Raw genomic sequence first — 17,322 nt, 5'->3', positions numbered from 1 at the left:
CAGCTTGGATGAGGCTTTGAGCAACCTGATCTAGGGGAAAATGTCCCTGACTGTGGCAGAAGAGTTGCAACTAGTTGGAACTAGGGTTGGGGTCGCTTCCAATCCAAACCCTTCTATGATTCTATGATTTATGTCTCACTGATAATAAAAGTATTCTGCCATCTACAATGAACTTCCATCATGAGTAACAATTGCAGAAACTGTGTACTAATACATCTTTTTAGCATTAGAATTGTCTAGTACAGACCATAATTCAGAAGATCAAGAGCAATACTTTTAAAATCATGCATGTAAGACAACGCGATGATACACAGGCCTGAAAAATGTGAGTACTGGTTACTAGAGCCACATTATAGACTCAATCTTGAACATGCAATTTATAAGCAGCTTCAGAATAGACTGCTGAAAGAGATATTTATGGGCTTAAAAAACAATGAAAAGTATGCAGTGGACACTTGCAGTGTCACAGGGAAGGAATATAAAAACAAATATAATATGTAAATCTACATAGTCTGAATTAAACTTAGGGTGCTAATTGTGACTGGAACTTGTGTCCCTGGCAACCAGATAAAAGAATAAAACCAACAGAAATGGCATGATAAAGACATAATACATAATTAATAGATGATGGATAAATAAATGAAAAGTCACTGATTCAGGATCCACAGCTCAGATCCAGGCTGCCATGTGGCTGTAACTCATTGTCACTTAATTGGTCACCAGCACACGTACTGGTCAGTACATTTCCTAACTACTCTATGATCCTAGTGCAAAACAGTGGATGGAAACCCTGGTGCCAAGCAGAGTTCTGCTGATGAACCGGTCTCATCACACCGAAAGAGGTGTGAATGTCTAGCCAGGCCCTCAGGGAAAGTGTGTAGAGGCTCAGCTCAGCAAAAAGTATAAAATCTGAGTAACCAACAAAATCAGCTTTGAAGAAAGTAGAGGACTTGAGCAAGCTTCAATTTATGTACCCCTCCCAGCAACCGGGGAGGCCCAACGTTGTGACCATGAGCATATAGACCCTGGTCATGGGAGTCGCAATTGTATTGTGATCCAGCTGCATGTTGCAATTGCTGTATTGTACTTATGCTGTGATTTCAACACATTGCTGTATCACACTGCTGAATCAAAATCCTATGTAGAGTCAAATATCTTTGAATAGGTAAATTTGGTGTTAAAACATTAAGCCCTTTCCTGTGTGGAATATCTAGAAGCATCTGTTCAGACAGTATTGGACCCTGACGTAACCTGTCACAGTTACGAAGAAATCTACGTGCTCAGTTTGAAAACAGACAAACGTATGCAAGTCTCTTCTTGACTTGATTGCAGCACATGCTCTTCTAGATTTAAGTTGTTATATGCAGTATTTCTTCTGTTTCTAGGTGGTGTGTAACAGAACACAGTTAAATTAGCATGGTTGATTAGCACTCTGGTTCTAATACCCTGAGTTTTCCATTTCCTGCAGCTCTTGATCAAGTCAATGCTTAATTTTCTCCTTAATAACCAAAAGCTTTTAAAAGCTCTTTCAAAGAATCAAGTAGGTGAGCTCTGACAACATTCATGTCTCTTCTGAAATAAGAGTACCAGTCAAACTAGGCGAAACATTAGAAGTAGAAGAACTCATTAATACCATGAAGATGTGAAAACTTTTATTCCTGTTACACTTAGTTCATAATTTCCTTAGATCTGATTTATGTGTATTATAATTTTTTCCATTTAATTTTCTCTTATATTATGCTGCAACAACTGTTCTTATTTGGATTTAGCATTACAAGCTGAACTTTTACTTTTATAAACCAGCATACTTTACCATAATTATAAAATTAGATTGCTGAAGTTTAAATTCAGGATAAAAAAAACATTAGGCAAATGAAGTATAAGATCAATTTTAAATCAGAGTGAAAAATATTGAACTCTCTCAGGACCAGTGCTTAATAACACTCAGGATTATACTGTTCAAGTTATTAAAACAAGCCTATATTTTATCATAGATGACTCTGTGAAAGGAGTACAAACTATAAATTTTCCTGCACGAAGCAAACTTCTTGATATGAAACATGACTTCATCCCCACCTTGTGGAAATTTTCTGCATACACTATTACTTAGTTTAAAAACAAATTCTTTGGTATGACCTGAACCATTCCAGTAATGTAGCTATAGTATCCATAGAGATTCTCTTAAATTCATCTTGTCATGGAGTACATAGCCCCAAAATTAGGTTTTTATTTAGATGAGCCTGAGCTGAATCTGTTTATCAGAATCACAAGGAGAGGGGCTGAGAGCGGAAGAGAAGAGAGGAGATCACACTATCAGAACAGGTTCAAATTCAGATTCAGATTTTGTTCCAAAGATTATTTATTCCAAACTTGAATCTGGAACAGATACTAAGAGCTGAACTGATATTGCAGGATATCATAGGATACTGCTATATTTCTGAGCATTAATCCTATCCATCCTCAAAACAGTTCACTGAAGCACTGAATAGTTCATTTATATAAAAAGAAAGCAGTAATATGGAGCAATTATTAAAAAAAAATAAATTCTTACATTTATCTGGAGGTAAGAGTACCACAGTATAAAACTTGCTTAGCTGACAGCTCCCCTGTGGAACCCTCTTCTCCCAGTTGTCTTCCGGCACTGAAAATACATTTTCCTCTGGTATTTAGTGGTTTGGAAATGAAGGCAGAAAGGTAGACCTTGAGTGATCCCTGAGATCATTGCATTTGATTCTTTGCTATTATAAAATAAATCCCATATAATTATTTCAAAATCATTATGAAGTTCTGTTTAAACAGATATTTATTTTTCCTTTCTATTTTCCCATTAGAAGATTGTTACAGAAAATCTTTATGTTAAGGGTTTGGAATCTTTTTTTTGATTTCCAGCCTAAAACTATGACAGTTGACTTTTACCTATTTCTTCTCTTACAAGTGTTAGTACTTCCCTAGTGCTCACTGTCATACAAGTCTTCCGTTATAGACAAAACAACCATACCCTCTCAGTTCTTGCTTTGCATGGCTGAATATATCCGTTTCTTCGTGCCCTCTTTTCCATTTACCTGGTCATCTTTGAAACATTTCCATGCATTTTTACTACAGTAAACTCTTTTGGACTACACACTGTGTAGTCTGCTACTACACTTGTGTAAGGTTTTAGCTAAGACCTTACACAAGGTACTTCTGATATCATATTAAAGGACTTATTCTCAGCCTGACAACAGTATGACAGTTCTGCAGAAACTTTGTCCACTCTGCCTGCATTTGACATGTTAAGAGATTATTTCTTCTGTTTTTTCTTACTCTGTTGGCAAAACTTATTTGTTGATGTGGGACAAAAGAGAAACTGTAAGCAGTAGAATGACAGAAAGGAGTTTCATATTACTTTTTAGCTAATAAAATACCATATTTTAAATATTTCATCCTAATATTTGTTTAGCGTGTAGTAAATACGGTATCGTTTGTTTCCAAGTCAACAAAAGAGAAGCAATTTTGCTAGTCAGGTAAAAAAAAATCTAGAATAAAACAGTAGTCTTAATGTTTTTTTTAATTGTTATATTTCTTTCTGTTATTCTTTCTGCTATTCTTTACATGCTATTTTTCATTTCAATTTAGGGAAAAATACGGAAAAAAATGGGCGGTTTTTTTCTGACTTTAGTGAAAGACAGTGTTTTACTTCTTGTATAAAGCCTTCCAGAAGATTTTAAATCTCTTATTCCAAGCTATATCTTAATGGAAGAATGTTGAACCTTTGGAAAGCTCTATTGAGAACACAAATTACTGACTCGTCAATGCTAACAAAAGGAAGATTATGTAAACAACCAAACAACTAGAACGTGACAAGGAACCATTAACTCAATGTGAGCCTAAGTAGTACAGAGTGGCCACATCCATACTGCAGAGTTCTTGACTGTGTCTCTCCTCCAGTCTGTATATGATATGTTTACAGCTCTATAACATAATTGTTATTTTAATTATTTAAAGTTCAGAGTGAAAGATATAAAATGAAAGACATATTGTAATCCATCAGGACGTTTTTACATGGGAACTGAGGATGAGTGTTACAGACAGGCCGCATCTGGAATATTGTGTCCAGTTCTGGGCCCCTCAGTTCAAGGACAAGGAACTGCTTGAGAGAGTCTAGAGCAGGGTCACAAAGATGATTAAGGGAGTGGAGCATCTCCCTTATGAGGAAAGGCTGAGGGAGCTGGGTCTCTTTAGCTTGGAGAAGAGGAGACTGAGGGGGGACCTCATTAATGTTTATAAATATGTAAAGGGTGACTGTCATGAGGATGGAGCCAGGCTCTTCTCACTGGCATCCAACGATAGGACAAGGGGAAATGGATATAAGCTGGAACATAGGAGGTTCCGCTTAAACATGAGGAAGAACTTCTTCCCAGTAAGGGTAACAGAACACTGGAACAGGCTGCCCAGAGAAGTTGTGGAGTCTCCTTCTCTGGAGATGTTCAAAACCCACCTGGACACGTTCTTGTGTGATCTGATCTAGGTGGTCCTGCTTAGGCAGGGGGATTGGACTAGATGATTCTTTGAGGTCCCTTCCAATCCCTAACATTCTGTGATTCTGTGTGACTTTATGTGAAAATACGGAAAAATAACAATAGCAAACTAATAGCAACAACTATTTAATATAACAGTGAATACCTAGTTTTTCTTTTTTTTCTGTGATAAACCTCTTAAAACATATCTTATGAAGTCTGCCTAAATGTGCAGAAAATCTGAAAGGAGCTCTGAGAGGTCTTTCTCAAACTAGGACCACTGAGTGACCTGGGGGAGCCACATTCCAGTCACCAGGTGATTGTCACTGGACAGACAGGGAAGGGCTGTCGCCGCTCTACTCTGCCTTACAGAGCTGTACAGAAGCCTCCTGGTTTTATTCCTCAGTTACTGATTTTTCATTCACCCTGTGAGAGATTCACAGCCTTTGACATCCTGCTAAGGGGAAGGAGAGATCCCTGCTTCCATCTCTTTTTGGCTGAGGAATTACGTGCCATCTGGGTAAAGTAGCGTTTTGACACAGTTGTTTGGGGTTTTTTGTGGGATTTTTTTTTTTTTTTGAGAGGCACAGCTGTGTGCATGCTTTTATGTGGGTATGTAAAATAGATTTTTGGGAGTGGCACATGTGTAAGCAGATGTAGGGCAGAGACTTAAATGGAACTGCAGCTGACATTCTGGCATAGCATCTAAGTCCGTAAAATTTTTTCTCATATGAGTATTTGCACAAGTAAAAGAACAAGTTAATTAGCATACCATTGCCATTTTAATATCATTATTAAATTAATCAGAAGGTTTGAGATCCTCTTTCAGTCTCACAAACAAGCTCTCCCGACTTGCTTAAAAACTGTACCATGTGCTAAATATTTTCTCCTTGTTTAAAGACTTTTTAGAAAGTACAATATTACAAAACTAATTCGATCCTGTGGGTAACTATTCCAATCACTCTATGTGACAGCACCAGATGGCAGCAACAGATCCGGTTTTAGCTTTCTGAAAAAGAAGGTACTTACTGATACTGTAGGTGAACAGTTATTTTCTACTGGAGTGACTCCTCTCATGAAAATAGCTTTCCCCAAACCAAATCATTATTTGGGAAAAATGTTCCCCAAATGTTTTTGGTTGAAACTGAGATAAAATGATTTGGTTTGATTCAATTTTACCTAACACAAAGCTACCTGACACGTTTCATTTCAAATTGATTTTAAAAATCCTGAGTTTAAACTGTTTCCTCAGAGTAACACTTTGGGGAAGAGGTAACGTGAACCTCCATAGTCTCCTCAGCTGAGCTCCCTAATGCTCTGAAAGCTGTGTGAACATCCACACTATGGGCACAACCAGCTCTGATGGCCAAGCCTGTGTTGCACTGTACCAGTCCTGCAGGGAAATACTGGCAGCTTGAATTATCATTCATATGAGGAAAAGCAAAGTACTTTAATAACTGAATAAAATATTTACATTTCAGAAATTCTGGAATAGAATGACATAAAAATACAGAAGGATGTGTTCTCACAATGCAGAAGCCAATGCATTTTTAGAGTTTACTCTTTTTTTGAAAAGTTTTGAAATTTAAACTATTAATTCAATTTACACATACTGAAACAGCAACATTTCTGAATTTCACTAATTTCTGGCTGCAATTTCCCTCTGCTTATTTTAGTATCTTCCACCTAATCTGAACAAATCCTTATCAGAATAGACCAGAAAAATTTGTAAGGCACTAGGCAATCTTTCACAACTTTCCTTTGTTGTGTGGGTAATATTTGTATCACATAGGATCCTCAGGCCAGCACATTTTTGTGCTTATTGCTAGACAAACATAAGATTAAAAAAAAAAAAAAAAAAGGTATTCCTGAGTGCTGGAAAGCTGTCTAGAAAAGAAGATGCAGCAGACAAAAGAAAACTAGAGCTAACACTTGCCAACATGAAAGGCTCATCATCCATCAGGAGCCAGAGATCACACCAACTTTGAATGAAACACTCCACAGACAAGTAACACAGCAGACAATTCTTATCACCCAAAAAAGTTACAAAAGGACAGAACTGAGAGGCTGATAAGGACAACTAGGATGATTACATAACAAAATGAGCAGATATTAAAAGAAAAACATTGGTGTTGCCTTGTCCTTCACCTCCTATCAGAAAGACTCCTAAGATGGATCTGGGCAGCTTTGACATAAGCATCTGCGTTAACTCTGGCTGAAAGCTGGAGAAGCTGTGTGCTTCCTGGGAGACCAGCTCAACAGTTTCTTCCTGGCTGGGTAGCAGTGCAGACAAATTCATTTTCCATAAAGGATATGTCTTGCCACAAATATGAAAGTATAACATCTTCTGAATCTAAAAGAAAACATTTGCACTATACTTCATTTCCTTGGTTTTGTTAAGTTTATCTTTTTCATTTCTATTGATATCTTCATAATTAAAAAAAAAAAAAAAAAGTACCAGCAAGTAGTACCAGCCTAATCACACAGGCTATAAATCCCTTTGCGGTGTTCAGTGGTACATTCATAGGTTTTGGAAATGTGAAGACTCAGTCTCAATAAAGAAAGACAATTTCCATTTCCAAACTCGTGGATTAGAAAAGCAAACTACAGAAGACAGGATAAACAGCAGTATAAAGTCCACTTACATTTTTATGGAAAGCAATTACCTTTAGGAATGCTTGTGTTATTTCCTGTAATTATATGCTGTATAAATTCTTAATACTCCACACAACTTTTCTAAAACACTGCTGATAAATCCCGTCAGATGTTTAAAATCTTTTTGCTGCTCGCGATAATTCTGATGTTACAAATACATTCAAAAGGAAATACTCTTCTTTCATTCTGCTCTCTGTTCTTATATGATCTGCTTCCTCGGTCTCAATGACGGAGTCACTTTGCACTGACTCACAGACTTACAGAGGAAGATCTTTCAGCTTTCTTCTAGCTTTCTGTTTCAGCGTTATTACAGGTATTCCCAGATGTTTCACCAGCAAGAGACACTTAATCTGAGTGTCTCTTGACAGCTCTTTATTTTTTATTTTAATGTTCCACTGAGTTTGTAAATTGTCCACAACTACTTTCTCTCTGGACTCATGTCCAGGATCTCCAAATACCTCTATAAGTATTTCCCATGTCCCATCAGTTTGCACATAGTTTTTTTCAGTTCTTTCCCATTCATTCCAGTCTGCCCTCTAGTCTCACATCAGACTGGTGACTTTCTCCCCTTTTCAGTGGGTTTCCCTCCCTGTCCTTTGTTCTGGGCATGAGCCGCCCCTGTTCTGCATTCACTCTCAGGGCTCCCTGCTACATTGCATCAAGTTCTAACTCGCTCTCATCCCCTTAAGGCCTTTGGTTGTTGTTACCCTGTCATCTCTCATTTTGTCTTGTCTCTTCTTTTTCTTATCACATCCTCTTTACCCTACTAGCAATACCCATTTTCCCATATTGCCATCAATTGATTTGCGCATCCGTCCATTTCTTTGCCTGCACCAGTTCATTGAAATAGTTTGCTCTCCTCTGTCAACACCAGCTCTGAGATAGGTGTACACAAATCAGCAAAATGTTTAAGAGCCTGTGTGTAGCACAGGTGGTTATGTGGTGGTCGAGGAGAGAGGCTGTCATCATAAGCATTAAGTACTAATATGTGGAAAATGTAGTGCACCACATAAAATGATCAGACAAGTATATTTTTAGATTACTTGCTGGCAATCCCTTTACCTGCGTTTAGCAGCAGACACCAAGTTCCAGGACACTTTCCAGGCTGCAGAAGCTGCAGAAGTAATGACAAGAGGAGTGCGGGAAGATATTTCACACATTTGGGGGATCGGAAGGGGGAACGACAGTGAAGTCAGGCTTTGGCAGCTCACATGCTTTCAAACTCTGCCAACGTTTCCACTTGTGCTAGAAAGCAGTCTACAGATATTTTGTCTTTGAATTTATCTAGTCACTTATTTTGATGCCTTATGCTGGACTTAGGGTCATGTCTCAGTAAGTTCAGAAAGGAAGTCTAAGGTTCAGGAATCCAGTGAGGATCCCTTCTCATCCCAGATTCTCTCTAGCCATTTTTTTCTGCTTGAACTGTACAGACTCAAGTCCTGTATTGTAGTCTTCCTGTTCTGCTTCAGATGCTCGCACCTCAGCAACCTCTTTCCTCTATTACAATACAGAGCTTCAGGTCCTTTGCCTCTCCCTTTTCAATTGTAGACCTTGTTTCTTTGTCATTTACTACTCTTCCCTGTGCTCTGTGCTTGAAGAGCTTGTGATGGCATTTATCTTGAGTTTTGTGTATTTCGTAAGGTACCTTTCATTTCACCTCTAGTCTTTAGGCTTCATTTGAAAACCTTAAAAATATATCCCCGTCATAACTGCTAGACGGATCTCTGCCTGAGTCTGCAGGAAGGCAAAACAGGACTTCTGAGAGGGAAAACAGCTCCAGGCATTTCAGTAAGACATTACCTCTGATATTTAGGATCCGTGTGCAGAAGCAACCAAGCAAGCCAGCAGTACAGCTGACCCAGCTCTGATATTCAAGCAGATACCGCGCAGCTATGGGATAATGTTTTCCTGTATATCAAACCCCAACTGCATGGAGAGAGGAGACCTGTACCCCAACTCTTCTTGGCTATTAGATTTGCATTCCAATTAACCTAACTTGAGGACATAAGGTTGTACTTTTGGGCTTTGATTTGGCTTAATACTAAAAAAGACCCCTAAAGTACTTGGAGCATCCCTTCATTATTCCTGGGCCTCTTGTACATTTTGATCATGTGTTTATTTCTCAAATAACAAATTTACTTCTGGAAATTTTTGAAGTATCACGATGCTCAAACACCTGAACTTAGGTGTTTGTTTATAAGCAAAACTTGTAACATCTCATTAGAGCCAGTTTAGATCTTAGGTTCAACTCAGCCACCTGAATGCACATAGTGCCTTTTGAGATGATGCCTTAGCCAGTCTGCGATATGTGCATGGGATTGGTAGTTGTCTCAATGGATCCGGCATAAAAATTACACGAGACTTACACCTTTCTGTACTGGCATCTGGAAGTCAAGTGAGATATCCTACAATGTCTCAGTAAATACCTGTGCTTAGGCAATTCAATGAAGCAATACTGATAGTCCGTAGAGCTTGCAGTGTTGCAGCTGGCAAGATCCTGGGTGTCATCTTTTGCTGGTCTGAATTGCTTTCTAGCCTCCATGTGCTAGAAAAGGAGTTTAGACACTAGACAAGATGGCTCATACACCTCACAGGTGTGGGTGCTTCCAGTTCTCATATTGTGGAGCTGAATCCCCCCTCTATTTTCCTGCTCAATGGCAACACTCATCTGTGACCCCACATAGATCAGAGAGGGCTCCTGTACCTTTTTCAGGAACAGAGAAGTCAAATCATACATTCAGCCTGCTAATATATATAAAAAAAGAGAACTGCAACTTGTTTTCAATCATTATTACTGAAAAAGGATTCTACTGTTTATGAGTCTGTGATGGGAACTTTCCAAAGCCACTTCTCTGAAATAAAACTATATTCCAAAGTGGTCCTAATAACTAATATTCTAAATAGTATTTTTTGTGTGTGTTTAAAAAACCTTTAACAAAAATACCTTTATAATTTTTCAGTCATATTTACAATTAGTGTTATATATATGATCTCTAAAAAGTAATGATCCCGATGGTTCCCAAAATAATAATTTTAATGTGAATAGTCTTTAAGGAAGACATCACCTCTTCTTCCTAATAATTTTTAAGATAATGTTTTCCCTTTTTATTTTGGCAAGATACATGTGTTGACTGGTAAGTAATTAATGTTTCAATTAATATCAATATTTCATACTAAAATTACTTTTTACATTAAAATATCAGTTATAATAAGGACATTATTTACCATATTGTTATATTAATCATCTATTTTTTCATATAGTAATGGCATCAAATAATTATTCTGTTAGACCTTCACATTTGGTACAGCAAGTGTTTGTATTACCATATTAACTCTTGCTGGAAAATATAATATTGAAAGTGAGCAAAATGTCAAATTTTGCATTTTCTTTATTAAATAAATGAAGACTTCACAGGAAAAGAATTAAAATTATGGTAAGTTACTGACTCTTCTTTCAGAATGTTGCTAAATCATATGCAATATATCTCTTCTATGAATCTTAAAGAAACAAATAAACAAACTACTAGAGCAAAGAATATTGCTCTTTGAAACAAGTTCCCCAAAAACTCATAGAGAAGCAAGGGCTTAACTGAAGAGTTTTATGGAATACTTCATTGAAGACAAAAGTACAATATCCTAAATTCAAATAAAATTAATCTGGATATCTGGAAAATCTTAAAGCAACAGGCTCCAGAAGTGCTAAATACATATTTATGACCAACAAGGAAATTCTTTATGTTTGTTATTTTGGGGGAGGAAACAATTGATTCAATCAAACAAGAAACCAACATGCAATTTTGCCAGCTATTGTCATCTAGACAAGATCTGTATGTAAGTAAAAAAAGTATCTCTTAAAACTAAGCAGTGGCAAAGGTACATTTGCCATACTTAGAATATCACAGTACATTTTGACAATTTTATTTAGAACACTATTTTTGTGCTAGCCTGAAAGCTTCTTCCTGGGAAGGGTCTACTCATTGTTAAACTGCGCTAAGGAAGACCTAAGAAAATTACATGCTTGGCAAGACATTTAGCTCAATTCTTTTTTCAAAGGTTTTGCTCTTTTTGCTAAAATCTTATTTTGATAATAACTTAATTCCTGATAAGGTTCCCCTCGTTAGAAAAAAACAGAGCTGAATTGATGTATTTTAAAAAATATTTCCTTAATAGTAAATATTATTTTCCATTTCAGTCAGCAAGTACATCTGTTTTATGAAGGCACCAAACTGTGAGGAGTTAAGGTGTTCATCTGCCCTGAGGAGTAACCCTTCCTATTTTCCTTACTAAACCACATCTATATTTTAATTATCTGTTAAGGGGAAATGCTATATCAAGAGCAGGGCTACATGTGCAATGCATGCACATGTTGTTCCTCCAGCTGGGATCCTGTGAGAGTCGGAAGAGCCACAGATGGATTTGCTTGTGTTGTCTTCTTGTCAAGGAGCCCGGACTGGAGGGCTGAGCCAGAGATAGCAGCAGCAGGGTTGGCGCTACTGGCTTGCCTGTGCTGAGAAGCCCCAGCCAAAACACTGGAGATCAAGAGTTAGAAGACTCAGTTACCAAACTCTAGTAATTTAGTGTTATTTTTCATGGTTTAGGGTGTTTGATACCCTTTATCAAGCTACGAGAAGCAAGATATGTCACATTTGAAACCTCTTCTGAAGTAGTAGTTGAAGACAAGGATACCCTAAGGCATCTAAAATGACCATAAGTGTTATCCAGTCTATCTCCCTTCATGTTTCAGGCTCTAGCTGTAACTCAGCTTAGTTTTGAACAACTGCTTGGCTAGCTAGATATCAAGGCAGCTTAACATGCAGCTTCCATGTCTACAGAGGTGACACCACTTGCCACAACCCTAACCAAGTTGAGTTGTCTCATGATACCATGACTTTTGAACCAAGCACAGCTCTGCTCCAAGTGAATTTAGAACTGTGCTTGTTACTTTCATGGCAAATAATGTTCAGATATACCTGGAAGCTGTTGCTACTACGACTCACTAGTTTAAACTAAATGTATGTTTATTCTAGAAAGTGATAAAGTATTTCTAAAAGACTAGCCGCCCTTTTTTTCACACTGGGTAAGGTAAGTAAGGATCATGAATAGCATTTATGGAAATCGTACCCGTAATATAAAAAATTCACCCCCCACTGTACAAATAAGTAGTGTAGTGGTTTGTTGTTTTTTTTTTAATTTATAGTATTATCTTGCACCAATATTTATTTACAAATGCCATTTTTAAAGTAAGTGGCAAAAACTGCTAGAAATTTAAAAATGCTTTTAGAACAATAAGTAATGCCAAGAAGTCAGATTCACCACTGAAATCTTTTAATTATTCACTTCCTGTAAATTTACCAATTATGGCTGTTATTTAAAGGATGAATCTACCTATATATATTTACATAAAGACAAAGTGTTTGGATGTATTTAAGCTATGTTACAGAATAATTTCTAAATTTACAGAACTAGAAAATAAATATATTGGAATAATCTACCAAAAGTGATTATTTAAAATTATACTTTCTCAAAGTGACTTACTAAGTAATCAGCCACATCTTTCTGATTTAGGTATTTTTACCACCAGATGTCAGTATTCTACAAATGTCACTATGAAATTTACCACAGTCTTCCTCTTCAACCATTTTCCTCATTGTTGTTAAAGCTACAAAATAATACCTTGCCTGGATAATCTCTTTGTGCTGTGTTTATTTTTTTTATATATGTAAAGATACTTAAATGTAACGAGGAATAAGCATAAAGATCAACATGTCTTCAATTTACCCACATTAGTGTTTTATACTGTTATGATTAGAAAACTGAGCTGTGTTGTATGGGCCGAAAAAATACTAATTACATAATAGTTTCATTTCTCTTAGGACTTTCACTCATGTTTATTTGACTCTTTTCAAGCAGGTCTGATGGGTCTGGTCATCAAGAAACAAACTGTCTGAATTTCATGGGAAGATTTTTTTAATCAGCACATCACTCCACAGGCTATTTGCAGCACATGCTGACATATAATTCAGGACAGGAAAATATGTCTATATACAATTTCAGTGTAATCACAGCACTTTTATTTGATTACATCAAATTTTTTGTGAATCATGTTATTTAGTAATTCTCACTTTGATCTTTAGAGACATTTTGAAAATTATAATGCTTTAAAAAGAAAGGATAAGTACATTTAGTTCAGTTAGATATCTCAATCTGAACAAATTCCTGGAAAGAAATAGAGCTGAGATTATTGCATTTTCAAAAATTCATACAGAAAAAAATGTATTACAAAAACAAACAAAAATGTTTTTTAAATGACCAAGAACTTCAATATTAAACAAACAGAATGTGATTGACAAAGTCTACTTATAACACAGAAGAAATTAAATTAGGTCAGCTGTAAGTGTATGAATTAAAGATTGCATCTACCAAAACAAATTAAAATATAGAATAAGCAAGGGTACCTCTCTGCAGGCAAATGAGAATTTTAACACCAGGTTTTCCAGGCAATACAGTCTGTTATACTGGTTGACCATGATTCATGCTTCATAATGGAGAAGAAAAGAATAATCTCCCCAACATTTATCAAATTGAGATGTAACATTAGATAATGTATTTGTTGCCCGTCCAGCATCTAACCAAAACCTCACAAGCAGTAGCCACAACGATGTTAGATCAAACATACTCGTTTTCACTTAGAAGGCTCACTATAACTTTAAAATATGTTTTTTTCAGTGGCATAAAGGAAAACAAACTAATAGAATTATTAGAATGACTGTAATCCTAAAAAGTGTCACAAATTATGCAGTCTTCTCAGTTAGCCTCCTGGGAAAATGGGTGAGATACAGTTTAGTTGTAATCTTCTGGAACATAGTCCAATTGTCTGCATGTCTATTCATAAATACCTGTGCCACAGATCTGGCCCATATACTAATCTAGAAACTGAGTGGATTTTGTTCTCAAGAACTTAATCCAGTTAAAGAGATTAATGCAGATAACAAACTCTTACTGCTCACCATGGCACACAGGAAAATCTTTGATGAGAGGAGACGACTTTCACGGTTTGATGGCTCCTTCAATGCACATGGCTCTCTACTATATTCTAATAATATTAAATATAAATGGGTATATAAATCTGTGTATTCATTGTTGAAACTCGAAAAAATCACATCGTACACAAATTACTAAAACATTAAAATGCATGTCATTCCTGAATATTGTTAGGCAGTTTTGTAATTTAAATAAGGAGAATTTTTGGAAACTTCTAAGGAGGAGGGGATGCATATGGGTGTGTTTGGTGGCGAGGGTGCCAGCTAGCTAAAGAGAAGTACTGGGGCAATAGAAGTGGCAGCTCTGCAGTGAGGAAACTGGTTGCTGCTCACCACCTGCCGCAGAAACGTTTTCCCCTGGGACAAGAATGAAAATAATAAAAGATGAATTCGAACTAGGAAAGATGAAAAGAGAGCTGTGTGCCCCAAAAGACAGAGAAGTTCAAAACAACCATCTTGTGAAGCACAGAAATGACCAGATACTCTGCCTGAGAGTAATGGAGGTGTCCATACAGAATCAGGACCAACGATCATCAAAGATGAGGTCGTCTAAACCCGGAGTCCAAAAATTACCTTCCTCCAGTGTAAGAGCTGTCTTATTTATAATCTATTAACCAATTATTTACTCATACAACAAGTTGCCTATGGCTGATTAGTCTTAAAATACTTTGACAAGGAACTATGTCAAAAGCCTTTTAGATGTCTAAATAAGTTGGAAATGAAAAAGACTACTGATTACCACACGGCTGCTGACACTATCAAAAGACTCCATTAGGTTTGTTAATAGACTTCCATTTATAAAAGTCATGCTGTGCCTTCTCAAGTGTGTTTGATTTACCCAGGTACCCATTAATTGCATTTTTTTACTGTAGATTCTAAAAAAATCCTGCTGTTGAATAAAGATAATGGGCTTACAGGTCCATAGGAGATAAGAATTCTATGAAAGTTTGCAGGATTTCAGCTGACTCTTTTTCTATAACTGGAATAGAACATTTTCAGACAACAGAGCACTGATTAACTGAATATTTTTATAAAAATCTATTTTATCAGACTCTATATTGTATGCATGTGTGTGTGTATACTTAAAAGATAAGAAAAATGCAATTACTTAACTATTACATTGAAAAAAATCCTAGTACACCTCACTTGGTTTTAAGCAAACGATATAAACATGAGATTTTCCAGACTGTTCAACCTCAAATCTTGACTTTGTTCTCTTCTGTTAGTGAAACACAACCTTGTTTCAGCAGGACCAGGATTACATCTGCAGCGGTGGTCCTGTTCTGCATCATTCCCTGAGCTGCTTTAAATGACACAAACTCTACCTGATTGCTCCACGCAGATGCATGTGTGACACATCTGCTCTGCCATAATGTTACTCATGGTGGGAAGAGAAGCTGAACACATGGCCAGACCACCAGTGACATGGTCCTACTGTGACAATTAAAGGTGACTTGCAGCTACAGGTTTCCCTTGGCCATCTGCTCCTCTAAGGAGAAACATGCCTTGAGACTGCCGAAAACCAGTTTGTTCCAGGCAGTGTTTTGCCTTTGTACCTTGTTGGAAACTCTCACTACTCCTTGAGCCCTTGAGCCCTGTGAGGCATACCTGTATGCAATTCTTTAATTGAGGTACAGGTCCTGAGCCCATGTTATAAGCTGGCAGCTAGGGCTGACTAGGAAAGGAAAATCTTGTATTTCCTTCTCTCTATCTTGTTCTTTTTCACTGTCCTTGTGCCTGTTTCCAGCCATGTGGCATACCACTCAGTCACATTGGTTAGATCTCCCCTGCTCAGTAGCAGCAAGTTTTATGTTGCTTTAGCTTCGCTTAAAATTACAGCACAATAACCAGCATGTCAAGGAGAAAAAGCAAATCATGAAAGGAGAACACAGACATGAATTAAATACCTTAGTGAGGTATTGCTAGCATGTTATTAACATGCCTAACGTTATTTCATGTTTGAAAGGATGGCATCGATATGAGAGGTTCAACACTGCCTTCTTGAGAAAGGTTTCAGTCTGCTTAATAAGCTCAGACCAGCCAGCTGATGAACCTGACAATTTGCCTCTGTCTCTAACCATGTGATTTAGTTTATTATTCCAAAGGCTGGACTTGTGAGGGTGTGATCGTACATGCAAACTGTCTGAATTATAAAATTTCAAGAATTGATTTGCATATTTTAACTGGGACATGAACTTGTTGAGGATAGATTTGTTCCTCAGTGAGATTTGTTCTTAAATTAATATTTATCCTTAAGAAGAAACATAGGTGAGTAAACCTCTTTAAAAAATGCAGGACTTATAGTCTCAGAGACCAAAATATTCTCTATCAACTGTAGGAAAGCGATTCATGCATAAGTATCATTTTTTCTGGACAGCTGAGAGGAAAAAACATTTAGACATTTTGGAAAACCTAGCTCTTACCATCACTTTTCTGGCCTACACACCATTTCTGGCTTGAGTAACTCAATATGCAGAACCATAGGATATTCATGCAAGCCTCTTGTTAATTTTTTCAAGTCTTGTTTTTAGTATGATTGGGACCTACTGGAAAAATTTCAGTTGTTGCCATGTTATTGCTATAGCTGTGGCAGCTGCTGTGAGAGGAGATTCTGTTTGACATTACCTCACCACTTCTAGACGAGATATAGCTGCTCTCAAATAATCCTTTTCAGCCATGGGAAGTTCAGCAATGCAAAAGAAAAGCAGGTAGGTCAGCAGACTCCACTTGACATGGGCAAAGAGTCCACAACAGCGCGTACAACGTGATCGAAACCATTTTCTCAGGATAAATTTCTCCCTGCAGAATAGCTGCAGGTCTCTTGGCTGATGCTTAGACTACTGTAAATGAAGATAATCCACTTCTCCAGTAGTAACCAGCTCCCTCACTGTACCAGCCAAATCACTTACCTGTTGCCGTCACTGGTAATAACTGTTAACTACAGGAGCAACCCTCTGAAGTGCTGGGATCCTCTGCAGATATCTGAAAGAACAAGAAGCTATAATTGAAAATTTCAAAATTCAGAAACTGTTGGTGTTCCTCCCTTGCAAAAAATAGAAGTCAGAAGAATTCAAGTGGGGCAGGAAGAGCTGTTAAATATATTAAGTGCTTTGAGCTTGTTCTTTTCAATT

Source organism: Tauraco erythrolophus, chromosome 5 (genome assembly GCF_009769465.1).
Source record: "Tauraco erythrolophus isolate bTauEry1 chromosome 5, bTauEry1.pri, whole genome shotgun sequence".
Taxonomy (NCBI): Eukaryota; Metazoa; Chordata; class Aves; order Musophagiformes; family Musophagidae; genus Tauraco; species Tauraco erythrolophus.
This window is presented reverse-complemented; position numbering follows the sequence as displayed.